At 27.3% G+C, this 12578-nt stretch overlaps 1 pseudogene; it reads left to right on the top strand.

The window, feature by feature from the left end:
* The first annotated feature begins 6555 nt into the window (after window positions 1-6555).
* On the top strand, window positions 6556-11939 carry LOC113852286 (annotated as a pseudogene).
* The last annotated feature ends 639 nt before the right edge of the window (window positions 11940-12578 follow it).

Genomic DNA, 12578 nt, shown 5'->3' with positions numbered 1-12578 from the left:
ATGTTCTTAACAAGATCCTTTATTTTATTGACGACATTTAATTGAACCGAAATTAGTAAAGTAGCTACGCAGTGGATGTAAGGCAATAGGAACGAGAGAAATAATGGAATTAAAGGGTGCAGGGGATAACTAATTAAATCTTGAATAAGGGCACATTAAAAGTAATATTATTTAAAATCTTAGTAATCAATTCATTTACTTAATATCATATAAAATTATTTTTATTATATTAATGATATCATTATATTATTTAAAAATAAATAAATTTAAAATCTCTCTATTTAATTATACTCTACTTTATAGTCCAGCACTCCTTTAAATAGTTTCAAAACTCTATAATTGGTAAAATAAATTATTAATTCTACCTTAGTAAGTTTAATTTAAACTTCAAACTTTGTATTGAGCCGAGTTAAAGAAAACACAACTCTTATTCAAACTTTATAAAGAAATTTCAATTCAACTTAATCCCATGTTTTATGAGTTAATAGATTACACTAACTCAAACTCAATTTAAAGAAAGTCTAAATAAATAAAATTAAAAAAATCTAAATCAATTCAAATTTTAACTAAATTATTTGAACCGAAATGAGTCTATTAAGTTCTTCATAAACTGATCCACGCAGAATTGGAAACCATAATTGAATATCTCTTTAAGATTCCATGACCAAACAAATCAAAGATTAAGTGGAACCCACCGGCGTGTGCACTATGTCTTCTACGCATAACACAATTTCCAAATTAATTTTTATTAATTTTAATAAAAAATTGAAAAAGTATGTATTCGTACTGTTATTTTGTTGACACTTGGGAAAAGCTTAGTTAAGGGACTCAAAAGGACACGCATGAACTTGGAAGAAAAGGACATGTATGGAGATACCATTGGTTCCCAGAAATGACTCTGTTCCTATATCATATGATGCACTCACTATATGCATGCTGGTTTCAACTATTATTTCATTGACCTCACTTACGTCTAAGAACGAGAGCACTTTCCTTTTCTCATTCACATTCCAAACTTTAATTGCCTCGAAAGTTCTGAGGCGACACAATTTTTTTTTTTCTTAATTAGTATTAACCCAAGTCTAATCAACATTTATTGTATTTTTTTAATCTGCATTTTTTAGAAAGTGAAGTCATGTGTGAAACTCCTTTCTCTTTTACAAAGTTATGTTTATGTTTTAGGTTAAAATTTATTCTTCTTCTTTGTTATATTTTAATGTGTTTCTCGCTTTTAATAATTTAGAGAGATATAAATTCTCATGTATTCTTACATACGAAATCTTACCCACCAAAATTATTATTATTAAATGCTTAAATTTAGTTATAATTAGATATAAAGACTGAGTTTGCATTTTGAAAAAATAGATACTAAAATGTCATTATATTATATAAATAGGTTTTCTAATTGTCCCAATTCAATTAAAAATAAGATGCTCTTTGCACTATTTTATTCATATATATTTTTCTTAATCAAAGATTGGTTAAGAGTGCTGCTCAAAATAATTTCATGTAACAAAACATTTGAATTGTCACAACCAAAATTACATGGATAGGTTGTTGAAATCAGCGATAAAGTATTTTCTCAAAATCATCAAATTAAAGAGAAGACTTTAGCTCAATTCTAACTAAAAGTCGTATAAAATCTTCGTATATGTTTTTTTTAATAAAAAACTTTCTATGTATTCTTATTAAATTCTTAATTGGGAGTAATAATTTCATTACAAAATTTAATTTTCTAACTTATGTATGAGTAATTTAGTACACTCCTTCCTTAATTGAATCAATCATCATCCTTATGCGTTTGTTCGATTTTCTAAACAAGTATGCGTTTGTATTCGTTTAATATTAGTATAATTTTATTATTTTATTTGTTGACTCTTATTGATATGACTTAGTACTAGGATATGTGCATTTGTGAATAGTATTTGCTTCATTTTTTATTTATTAACTATTTAGTAACATTTGCAATGCACGTGTATTTTATATATATCTATCTATCTATATATATATATATATATATATATATATATATATTATAATTATTAAAAATGATTTTTTAAGTTTTTTAAAATAATTATATAGTATAATAAAAAAATTAAGTAATAGTTTTTATCTTTAAAATTTATAATAGAATTAACAAAAAAAAAAAAGGTAAAAGCTAAATCAGTTGTAACAAAAAAAAAATGCAGTTGACTCATAATTTTCAATTAATTTTAATTCCCTAACTTTAAAAGAAAATAGTTCTCCTAAACATCTCATTTCCAACGGAAGTATCCTCATATATATAATATAAAAGTTAATTTACTAATTTTCAAATTTGAAAACACATTCCTCCCCAACTTATGTCTGTGGATTCACAAAGGATAATTGTTAGAGCATTGAAGATTTCTTTTATTGCTACAAGGTAACATTTCTGGCCTTAATTTGATCATTTAGAAACTGTGACTGATGTACATAACCTTGGGTTGTTTTCCATTTGCCATGTTGACCAAATGTTAGAGTTAAGTGAGAATTAATAAAAATAATCATTAAGATTTTGTAATGGAAGAAGCCTAGAGGTTGTTGAGTTTTACTCAACTGTAATACGAATCCACATTATGTGCATCTTAGCTCCTTCAAAAGTTTGAATCTTATATAATTATTATACACATATCATATGACACATCAACCCAAACTGTTTAACTCGACACCATAACTCATCTGAAAATGAGTTTGGCATATTCGGGGCGAGATAGTCCATCAGGTTGCTCTTTGAAAAATAAATAGAGAATTTTCTGGATTGAACTTGGGTTGAATTCAACTTTGACCCATTACAAGAAACCTAATCCCTATCCAACTATCTCCGATAGAGTTCTTTATTTTCCTTTTCTCAAGTTCTTAACTTGCTTCCCTCCTTCACCCTCCTCAAGCTTAGATCACTGTTGTAAGCCTATAGCCTTCCACCACACACCAGCCTCCCTGTGTTGCTCGCCCATGCGCCTCGTGTTGGTAGTCGCTCACCACTACCCCTTCCTTTGTTGTCACTAGCCTCCCCATGTCACTCACCTTTGCCTCGCTCATCCCTCTGCCACTCATCGCTTTTAGATTGAAGGATACGGCTATAAGACCTTTCCTAATGCAAGAAAAATGACCTAAAATTTGATATTTTCTTCTTCTCTTACGTGTTTGATTTTTATACATATAGATAATAATTTTTCTTTAATTATTGTATCTGAAAATTAATTTTTAAATGAGTTGACGGGCCAACCTGCAGTCCACCTCTAAACGGGGTGCTAAACTTTCTTGTTCAGGTTTAAAAATAGGCCACTCCAACCCGACACACACATTATCTTTATGATTATTTCTATCAAATTTTAAATAATTTAAATATTTGTAAATATATTATACAAAATTTGATATTTGCTTATATTTTAAAAATACATTAAATAAAATAAATGTAATGATATATTAAATTTATTTTTGTATAAATTTTATAAAATTCATATAATAAGAATATTTTAATCAATTATTAAATTAATTAACCTTATATTATAAAAATTTATTAAAGTAAGTTTTTGCATTTAGTAATTTAGTGTGATCGAATTCTGAATCTTAAATAATAAAGTGGTATTGGGGTTTGTAGTGTCTATGAAAAACAATCCCACAGCATACGTGGACAAGGGGACAAGGGAATTCAATTTCCTGAACATTTCCTATTTGATATTATATAAACTGTTTTGGGGGTTCCATCGATCTCCCTTATTCGACTGAACTTCTTCTTGAGGTAAGTGTAAGCTGTTATGCAACCAATAAACTTTTCTTCTCTCTCTATTTTCTTCCTCCTTTCTTCTTCACCTTTTACTTAATTGTACTGTTTTTACTTCATTTGGGGTTTCCCAACAATCCTCTTTCTTAATCTTCAATCTTTTGTTCCTTTCATAACCTTATTGTTGTCTATTAATATTATATACTTCCCCGATCTTGTTTACTTTGTTATTTACAAAAGGTTTAAAGATGTCTTCGGCAACCGCGCGCTATTAAATATATGCTAGCTCTCACATATGTTGTATAAAATTAATCACATAAGCAGATATAATTTCATCTAATAATTAAATCTTATTTATGTTTTCTTCTTATATATATACAGGTTATATGTCCTTTAGCTTTCAAAAATGCTAAATGTTACAAAAGAAACTTATAATGGATATACTAAATGACAATTTTCTTTCATTGAATGCCTTTTTATGTTTTAACCTAGTGTGGTTTCTGTTTCAGTTTAGTTTTATCAATGTTATGTATAATTTGTGTTACTTTAGAGAAATATTTTTGTACTAAGGTCTGTTTGAAGTGTTTATACACATCTTAAATAAATATTCAAATGGACCTTAAAAAATTATAATTTTTTTGCTTTCATTGTATCTGGGGAGTCAGTGTTTTGTTTTCCTGATAATGGATGTAGTTTCGTCTTTGTGACAGATAATTAGCAGAGGAGATCAAAAGGATTCTGTGAAAACTGGGAAGTCAGGTACGGAATAGCTAATAGTGAAAATTTCAGGTGCAAATATAACAACGATTATTTATCTTTCTTTCATGAAAGCGTGTTATCTAGCTGCTTTGCAGAAAATAGTGTCTTGTGATGATTTACTTTTATATATGACAAATTAACGATCAAAAAAATTTCAACATGCTAGGGAATCCAAAATCTACGATATCATTTTTTTGCTTTTAATGTTGTTTGCATGGGGTAAGGGCAAAACGACATACGTGTAGAAAACAGCTGGCTTTATTCATGCCTCCAATATATTGGAGGGTTTTGGCTCCTCTAAATAATTGCCACGCACAAACTCTCTCTCTCTCTCTCTCTCTATCTATATATATATATATATATAATCACAGTAATTAATGGTAGTAAATTACCGATACAACAATAAATGAATTAATTAATTCTCAACACTAAGTTCACTATAACTGGGTAAAATTTTAATAAGGAATAATGTTTATTAAACATTCAACGGGTGTTTATATCTTGAGGGGAATAGAAGTATAAAATAAGAATAATATAATAGATTATGTGGTTTGATAAAAAAAAAAAGAAAAAAAAAGAATGTATTAACAATTTTAATATTAATAAAAATATTTATAAATTAAAATTATTTTAATAAAAATCCTTGCTTAACGACGACAACTCACCACAATAGTCAACACCCCTGGTCCGCCAACAACAATATGTCTGGACAACTTTTTTATAAAAACAAAACTAAAGTATTACAATTATAACAATCCTCTAATCTTGTTATGTTTCTTTCAACATTGAATCTTCTACTTTTCAAATAATATACCTTTTAAAAAAATTAATTAAAAATTTTCTTGAATATTATACCAGTGAGTAAGGATGATAAAATTATTCTTAAAGAAAATATTTGTAGATAAAAACATTCGCACCCATAAATATTTGTGCATGGGTTGAATTGAATGATTTTTTTAACCCGTTTATTAACAAAATATGTGTGAGTATTAAGATATCTGTATTTGTAAGCATCTGTATCGATAAAATTTATTAAAATATTATTATATATTTAAATAAATATGTTTTTAGCATTATTATTTTATAATAATTTTGATATTTCTTTAATTTCATATGTTTGTGTTATATTTTTGTTATTGTAATAAAATATTATACTATTTTTATAATTCAAGCGATTTATCTTTTCATAAATGTAATGAATCGTTATTATCCATCCTTGTTCAGTCTGCTTGACATTCTTAGCCATAAGTACATTTAAATACTAAAAACAATTTTTCTTTTTGCAGAAAATAGAAGTTCATAAAAAATAATCCAATTTTAAATTTTACAGCTGAACTAGACGTAAGCTTGAATTGCTTTAGTCTCTTTTCGATCGTTGTGTAATAATGGCTTTCTTGTCACCGTGGGACCAACAAATCTGTACATAAAATTGCTGATTCCGCACGACCAAAATCATAGAAAAAGAGAAAAAAAAATTCAAGAATTTAAGAATATAAAATATTTATGAAAAACTTAAGAAAATGAAATATTTGAAAATAAAGGAAGTGAAATTCATTATTTATTCATTTTTAACATTTTTAATAAAAATTATTTTTTTATATAATACATTCAAACAATTAATGATAAAAATTATTTTTTTACGGTTTTAGTTTAATCTTTACTTTTATTTGACCATATTCTTCTAACTAGTGTATTAATTTTCTACTTCTATATTTCACTAGTTGGTTTTTAATTGTTTTTTTTTTTACAATTATATTGTTGTTTAATTTTCATTTTGAATAATAATTTTACTTTGTTTGTAAATTTTATAATTGTATTTTATTAATGTGTTTTATTTTGTAGTATTATTATACCGATCGAGCTTTTTTACATTATTAATTTATTTCACACACATGCATATTTTGCAAATATTAGCACGATAAAACTTCAGAAGTAGTAAAAGTAAAATTAATAAATGATAATAAAATTAAAATAAATTTAGTAGTAAAATGAAAATAATAATCCCTATCTAGTGATTGAATTTATCTTTTTCTTTTTTAATTTACAGAGAAATGGCTATGACAGCTGGTAATGCAGCAAATACAGAGGAAGAAATAGAGATAGTGATCCATAAAGTTGCTTCAGTTCAATTCAGAAGTCCTTTATGTGATCTGGTGCAGAATACAAGTACTTTCTGTTTTTTCCCTATTCTTTATTGTGTTTACATAAGAGGAATGCCCATGTTCTACATTTCTTTTAAATATTTTTTTAATAATTTAATATATTTTTAAAAAACACTAAAACTATAATGTAAATATTTTAACTTTAAAAAAAAATAAGTATATTACTTATATTTCTCTTTGTATAATGATTTACTAAGCAAATTTTAATTATCAATTCTCTTGCGCAAATTTTACTCCCCTGCTTTATTTAATAAAAATTGTTTTATTTTATCTGTACAGTAAAAAAATTTAAGATAATATTAATTACGCACTTATAATAAATAGGAGGGATAACAATGAAAGTCATATAAAAAAATTAGCAATATTTTTTATATAAAAAACATTATATATATTCCATAATTTGTTTATTATTCTCTTAAGTTATATTTTTAGTATAGTTTAATAAAATTATTTTTAAATTTATTTTAATAAATTAATTCTTAAATTTATATTATAATTTTTAGATTTAATTATATTTTTTTATCTTTATAGCTTAATATAAGTATAATTTTGGTCTCTCTAATTTTAATTGTTTACATGCAATCTCTTTAGTTTTTCAAATGTTTAATTAAATTTAAATTTTGTATGATAAAATTTATTAAATAAATATTTAATTAAATTTATTACTCAAATATACTCTTAATTACAATTAAAAATTTACCTTTTTTATGCTTGTTTAAAATGATGATTAAAGGAATTAAAACAATTGAGTATAAAAAATAAATACAATTAATCAAAGTTAACAAAAATATTAAAATAATTGTAACACAATTTTATTATTATTTTAACACTTGTTGAACTTTGGATTAATTATTAGCATGCTTGTTTAAAATTTTAAAAAATGTATAAAAAATTATTTATATTTAAAAAAATTGCTTAATTCCATTTATAAAATATATTTTTTTTTATTTTAAGTGTTATTTAAATTTTCATTTACTTAGAAACTACTTAAATGATCAGAAATTTGTTTCATTAAATTGTGATTTTTTTTTTAAAAATAAAGGTAAAACTGATTTTCACGAGAAAAGCTGAAAACAATAGAAATTGTACCAGCTCGAGCAAGAATTAAATCATAATGAATTGTTAGTCTCTTTTTTAATTAGTTATTGATTTAAATAAAATTTTGATCATTTAAAAATTTATAATTTTTTTTATTTAATCTCCTTTCTTTAATTTTTTTTTTTAATTTACTCTCTCAAAATTGATCCATTATTAGTGATATAGTTATTTGCTTACAGGAATAACGTAGTATTAACAGTATTATATTTTTAAATTATAAAATTTAAATTTTTAAAATTAAAAATATAAAAAAAAAATATATTAATATCACGTTTATTTAACTCTATATCATATCACAAGTTATGTTAATGTAACATGAGTTATAGCAAAGAAAATTAACGAATAAAATTATATAAGAATGAGAAAAGAAATATTTACAAGAGTTATTTGAAAAAGTAAAATTGAAACACAATTTATAAAAAAAAAAAAAAACTAAGCCTTAATTATTTTTTGCCCCCACCTTCTTCTTTCAAAATTGGAAATTCATTTTCAAAATGTGTAATTAAACCCTTTGTATGTGTTCTTTCCTTCTTTAAATTGAATTAGGGGATTACGTGAACAAATGTGCTCCCCTTTACAACCTTGCAATTAGAGGGGATTGGAAAGAAGCGAGAACCATGTTAATTGCAGATAGGAGGTTGATGAACGCTGCCATTTCACAGGGATGGGCAACACTGTTGCATGTTGCAGCTGAAGCAAATCACTTGCACTTCGTAGAGGAGCTAGTTAAACTACTAAGCGAAGAAGAGTTAGAAACACAAGACTGCAAAGGAAACACTGCGTTTTGCTTCGCTGCTGCGGTTGGAAATGTGAGAATTGCTGAAGCCATGGCCAGAAAGAATAGGAAGTTGCCAACTATAAGGGGTGGAGAAGAACTCACCCCACTTCACATGGCTGCTTTGCAAGGAAAATCTGACATGGCAAGGTATCTCTACCCTGCCACAGTCCACATTTTCAATGACGCAGATTGGAGTTTGCTGTTCTTCACTTGTATCAACACTGCTATTTATGGTATGCATAATACCCCCTCCTATTTGATCATTTTTTTGTATGCTCTCGAAATTATGAATCTTTCTCTTATGTGTCAGTATTAATGGTTTGACAAATTGTTGCATAACATGTGGCCACATTATAATATATTCCTATCCTGAATTGGGAAGTTTAGTGACATGTCATGTGATTATTCGTGGATATCATACATATATAATCATACGTATGTTTGGGCAAAACGACAGCTATCGACTTCTGATATGAGAATTTGTTTTTATCAAATCATATATTTGCTACAAGTTAGCTATGGATTTTAGGTGTAGGGTTTTTACTAGCTCAAGATTTTCAAAATGAATTGTCAATCAATAGTTAAAAGAAGTTAATTCACAGTAGACTTCCAACATCATATAGCATAGAACAATGATAATTTTACACACTGTTTTACTATACTTATTTTACACTGTCGCCTTTTTCTTTATATGTAACATTATTTTTAAAATAAAAAAATATTAACATAACGACTCTTTTCACTTGTGATAGAAGTGAGTAATGGGAAATAATATGTTTTAAAACGTTTTTTATTAATGATATTTTGACTTAATTTGAATTTCTCTTTTTCCCCTGTTTTTGCATAAAAGGAAGTCTTGTGGCAGCGTAGGAATTTATTTATCATTAATTTAATTAAATCAAGTTGAAATAATAAGATACTTTAATCTAAATCAATAATAATAATATATCTTTAGTTTTTTTATTTTAACGTATCCCTACCTTAAAGAAATTAAATTTATTTAATTAAAGATTAACGATGGTAAAAGAGAAGAAAAAGGACATAATAATAATAGTAGCTGCTATTATGGTGGTGGTATGTGTATTTTAAATTATGGCAACTTGGAATTTTTGCAGATTTAGCTTTAAAAATGTTACAAACGAACCCAGGGTTAGCATTGGCTCGAAATGAGAACAAGGAAACGGGGCTGCATGTTTTGGCGCGAAAGCCTTCAGCTTTTAGTTGTCATGGTCATAGGTACCCAAATCAGCTTATCAACTGTAAGTTGCACAAACTCCACAAACTCACTCCTATTCAAAAGATGGTTAAATTTATATCATAAGCTATTATATATATAAAAAATAATTGATTTGATGGTTTATAGTTTATCATCGTATAATGAACTCTTGAAATTATGTGTGATAGGTAACAAGAGTCCAACTTCGGCTCTCCAACTAGTTAGGTGTCTCTGGGAAACACTTCTTTCTCTTGATTGCACAGAGACACAGATGAAAAAAGTGATAAGTGAACCGTGTCAAGTAATATTCATTGCTGCAGAAGTTGGAAATTTTGAGATTTTGGCTGAGCTGGTTAGATCTTACCCCGATCTCACATGGGAAGTGGATACCAGAAATCGAAGCATCATTCACATTGCTGTTTTACACCGCCATGCATCCATATTCAATCTAATACATGAAATTAGCTCTATCAGGAATTTTGTAGCAACTTTTGAGGATGAAGAACAAAACAATTTACTCCATTGTGCTGCAAAATTAGCACCACCTGCCCGACTTAACTTGGTATCAGGAGCTGCTTTTCAAATGATGCATGAGCTACGGTGGTATGAGGTATCTCTTCTTATTTTCCACAGCTCAATGTTTATTTCCTTTGAATCTATTCTATATTTTTCTTATTTTCCTCTATTTTCAAAGAAGAATTCTGATAACATATTTTTAAAATAAATTCTTCAACTCATTCTTTATAATTGATAAATTTTTAAAAAAGTCAAAACAATTGCTTAAACAATAATCAAATTATGATACATGCACTTTAATTTTTTTTTAAAATTGACTAATCACAAATAGTATTATTTCAAAACGTGTTAAAAAAAATGTTATTAGTATTGTTTTAAAATCAAAGTGGACCATGATTAAGTAAACATGGTATTTTGTCTTGAAAATAACAAATTATATTGATTTGATACTTGAAAGTTTGTGTATAAGTAAGTAATTTAATCTTCATTATCAAATTCTTGACTGATTGGCCCTCTAAACATGAAACTGATTAAAATTAAAAACTAAATTTTTCATAAAATTTACAAATTTGGCCACTAATTGTTTATTAACTTCATAAATTTAGAAATAAATGTATATTTAAATTCACATTTAAATGATTATAAATCTATGTTTACTTTAATGCTACATGCTGTGGGGTTTTAACATCTACCTTTATGTATCTTTCTTATGTGTTTTCACTAAGTGTGTGTTTAAATTCTTGTTAAAAGATGTATAAATATGAATCTAACACAAAAGTTTCAAGTAAGGAGTATTAAAGTAAATTTGCATTTAAAAGCTATAAATCATGTACACAGGAACCAATCAACCCATGTTGTCTATTTTAGGAACGAAATTGTACATGTACTCGTGATAATTCATAATTTAGCTTTTGGGAGTCTGTTTCTTGCATCAGTATGGATCACATACCAATTTCTATTTTATGTCTCTATTTGCCAATTCCATGCATCATTAGGCTATAGCAAGATTTTATAAAAACAGGAAATGACAGAGATTTTATGTTACAGGAGGTAAAGAAAATCATGCAACCTTGTTTCATAGAGAAGAGAAATTCCAACGGTAAAACCCCTCGAGAATTATTCACAGAAGAGCATACAGAGTTACTAACTAAAGCAGAGTCATGGATGAAGAGCACGGCAAATTCTTGTATGCTAGTTTCAACACTCATTGCTACAGAAGTGTTTACAGCTGCATTCAGCATACCGGGTGGTGATAATAATGAAAATGGCACCCCCAACTATTTGAACAAATCAGCATTCTTAATATTTGCAATATCAGATGCAACTGCACTTATATCATCTTCAATGTCAATTCTAATTTTCTTGTCTATCCTTGCTATAGCACGTTACACTGAGGATGATTTTTTCAAGTCACTGCCCTTGAAGCTAATGTGTGGACTGGTAACACTATTCATCTCCATAGCAAGCATGATGGTGGCATTTAGTAGCGCCTTCAACATAACATATTACCGTGGTTTAAAATGGGTACCCATTTTTATTTCCATATTTGCTTTTATACCAATTGCCTTATTCACATATCTTTTGTTTCCATTATGGTCGGACATTGTTCACTCAACCTATTCTTGCAGGTCTCTATTTCGGCCAAATAAACACTTTCTTTACTAGAAAAGTAGAGACATTGTAAATATTGATTTTATAATGTGTTAATTAAGTACTTATCCCTCTTCGTAAGTTGTAATTCTAGCAAATTCCGATTACTGAGGAAATTTTAGCTACATCCATGCTTTTTCTTCTTATCATCCATTCCTATTGTAATTTAAGACAATTGTTTGCTTGTGCATCCATATTACATATAATTGTCATAAAAAAATTTTAAAAAATAAAACAGAACTCTTACAACCATTATATTTGTCTTGAATAATGGATTCACAGAGATTACAAGTAAAAGAAAAACTCTTTAAAAATGCAAACTAATAATGGAACACAGTCCAATTCGTGGCTGCAGCAAACACTATTGAGAAAGAATCTCTTACAACAGACAGCAATGTGTCATCTGCATATATATGCTCCAGCAAACAATTGATGAAAAATACTTGAGCAGAGGAAAATTTTTTAAAAATTGTTAAGGGAGGTGTAAAAGAAAAAAATAACCAATCTCCTTCAAATTGTGGAAGCTATTTTTTGGCAAAGGAGTGGAACTTGATTTCTAAGACTTGATGGATGAAGAGGATTTCTGTTTTTATCATCGAGGGCTGCGTGTTGAAGAGGCACAAAGGAAGAGCAATCCGACATATTAGATGACTT

Source organism: Abrus precatorius, unplaced genomic scaffold (assembly GCF_003935025.1).
Source record: "Abrus precatorius isolate BTA unplaced genomic scaffold, Abrus_2018 Scaffold10, whole genome shotgun sequence".
In the NCBI taxonomy this organism is placed as follows: domain Eukaryota; kingdom Viridiplantae; phylum Streptophyta; class Magnoliopsida; order Fabales; family Fabaceae; genus Abrus; species Abrus precatorius.
Note: the sequence above shows the minus strand (reverse complement) of the source record. Positions and strands in the feature narration are given on the sequence as shown.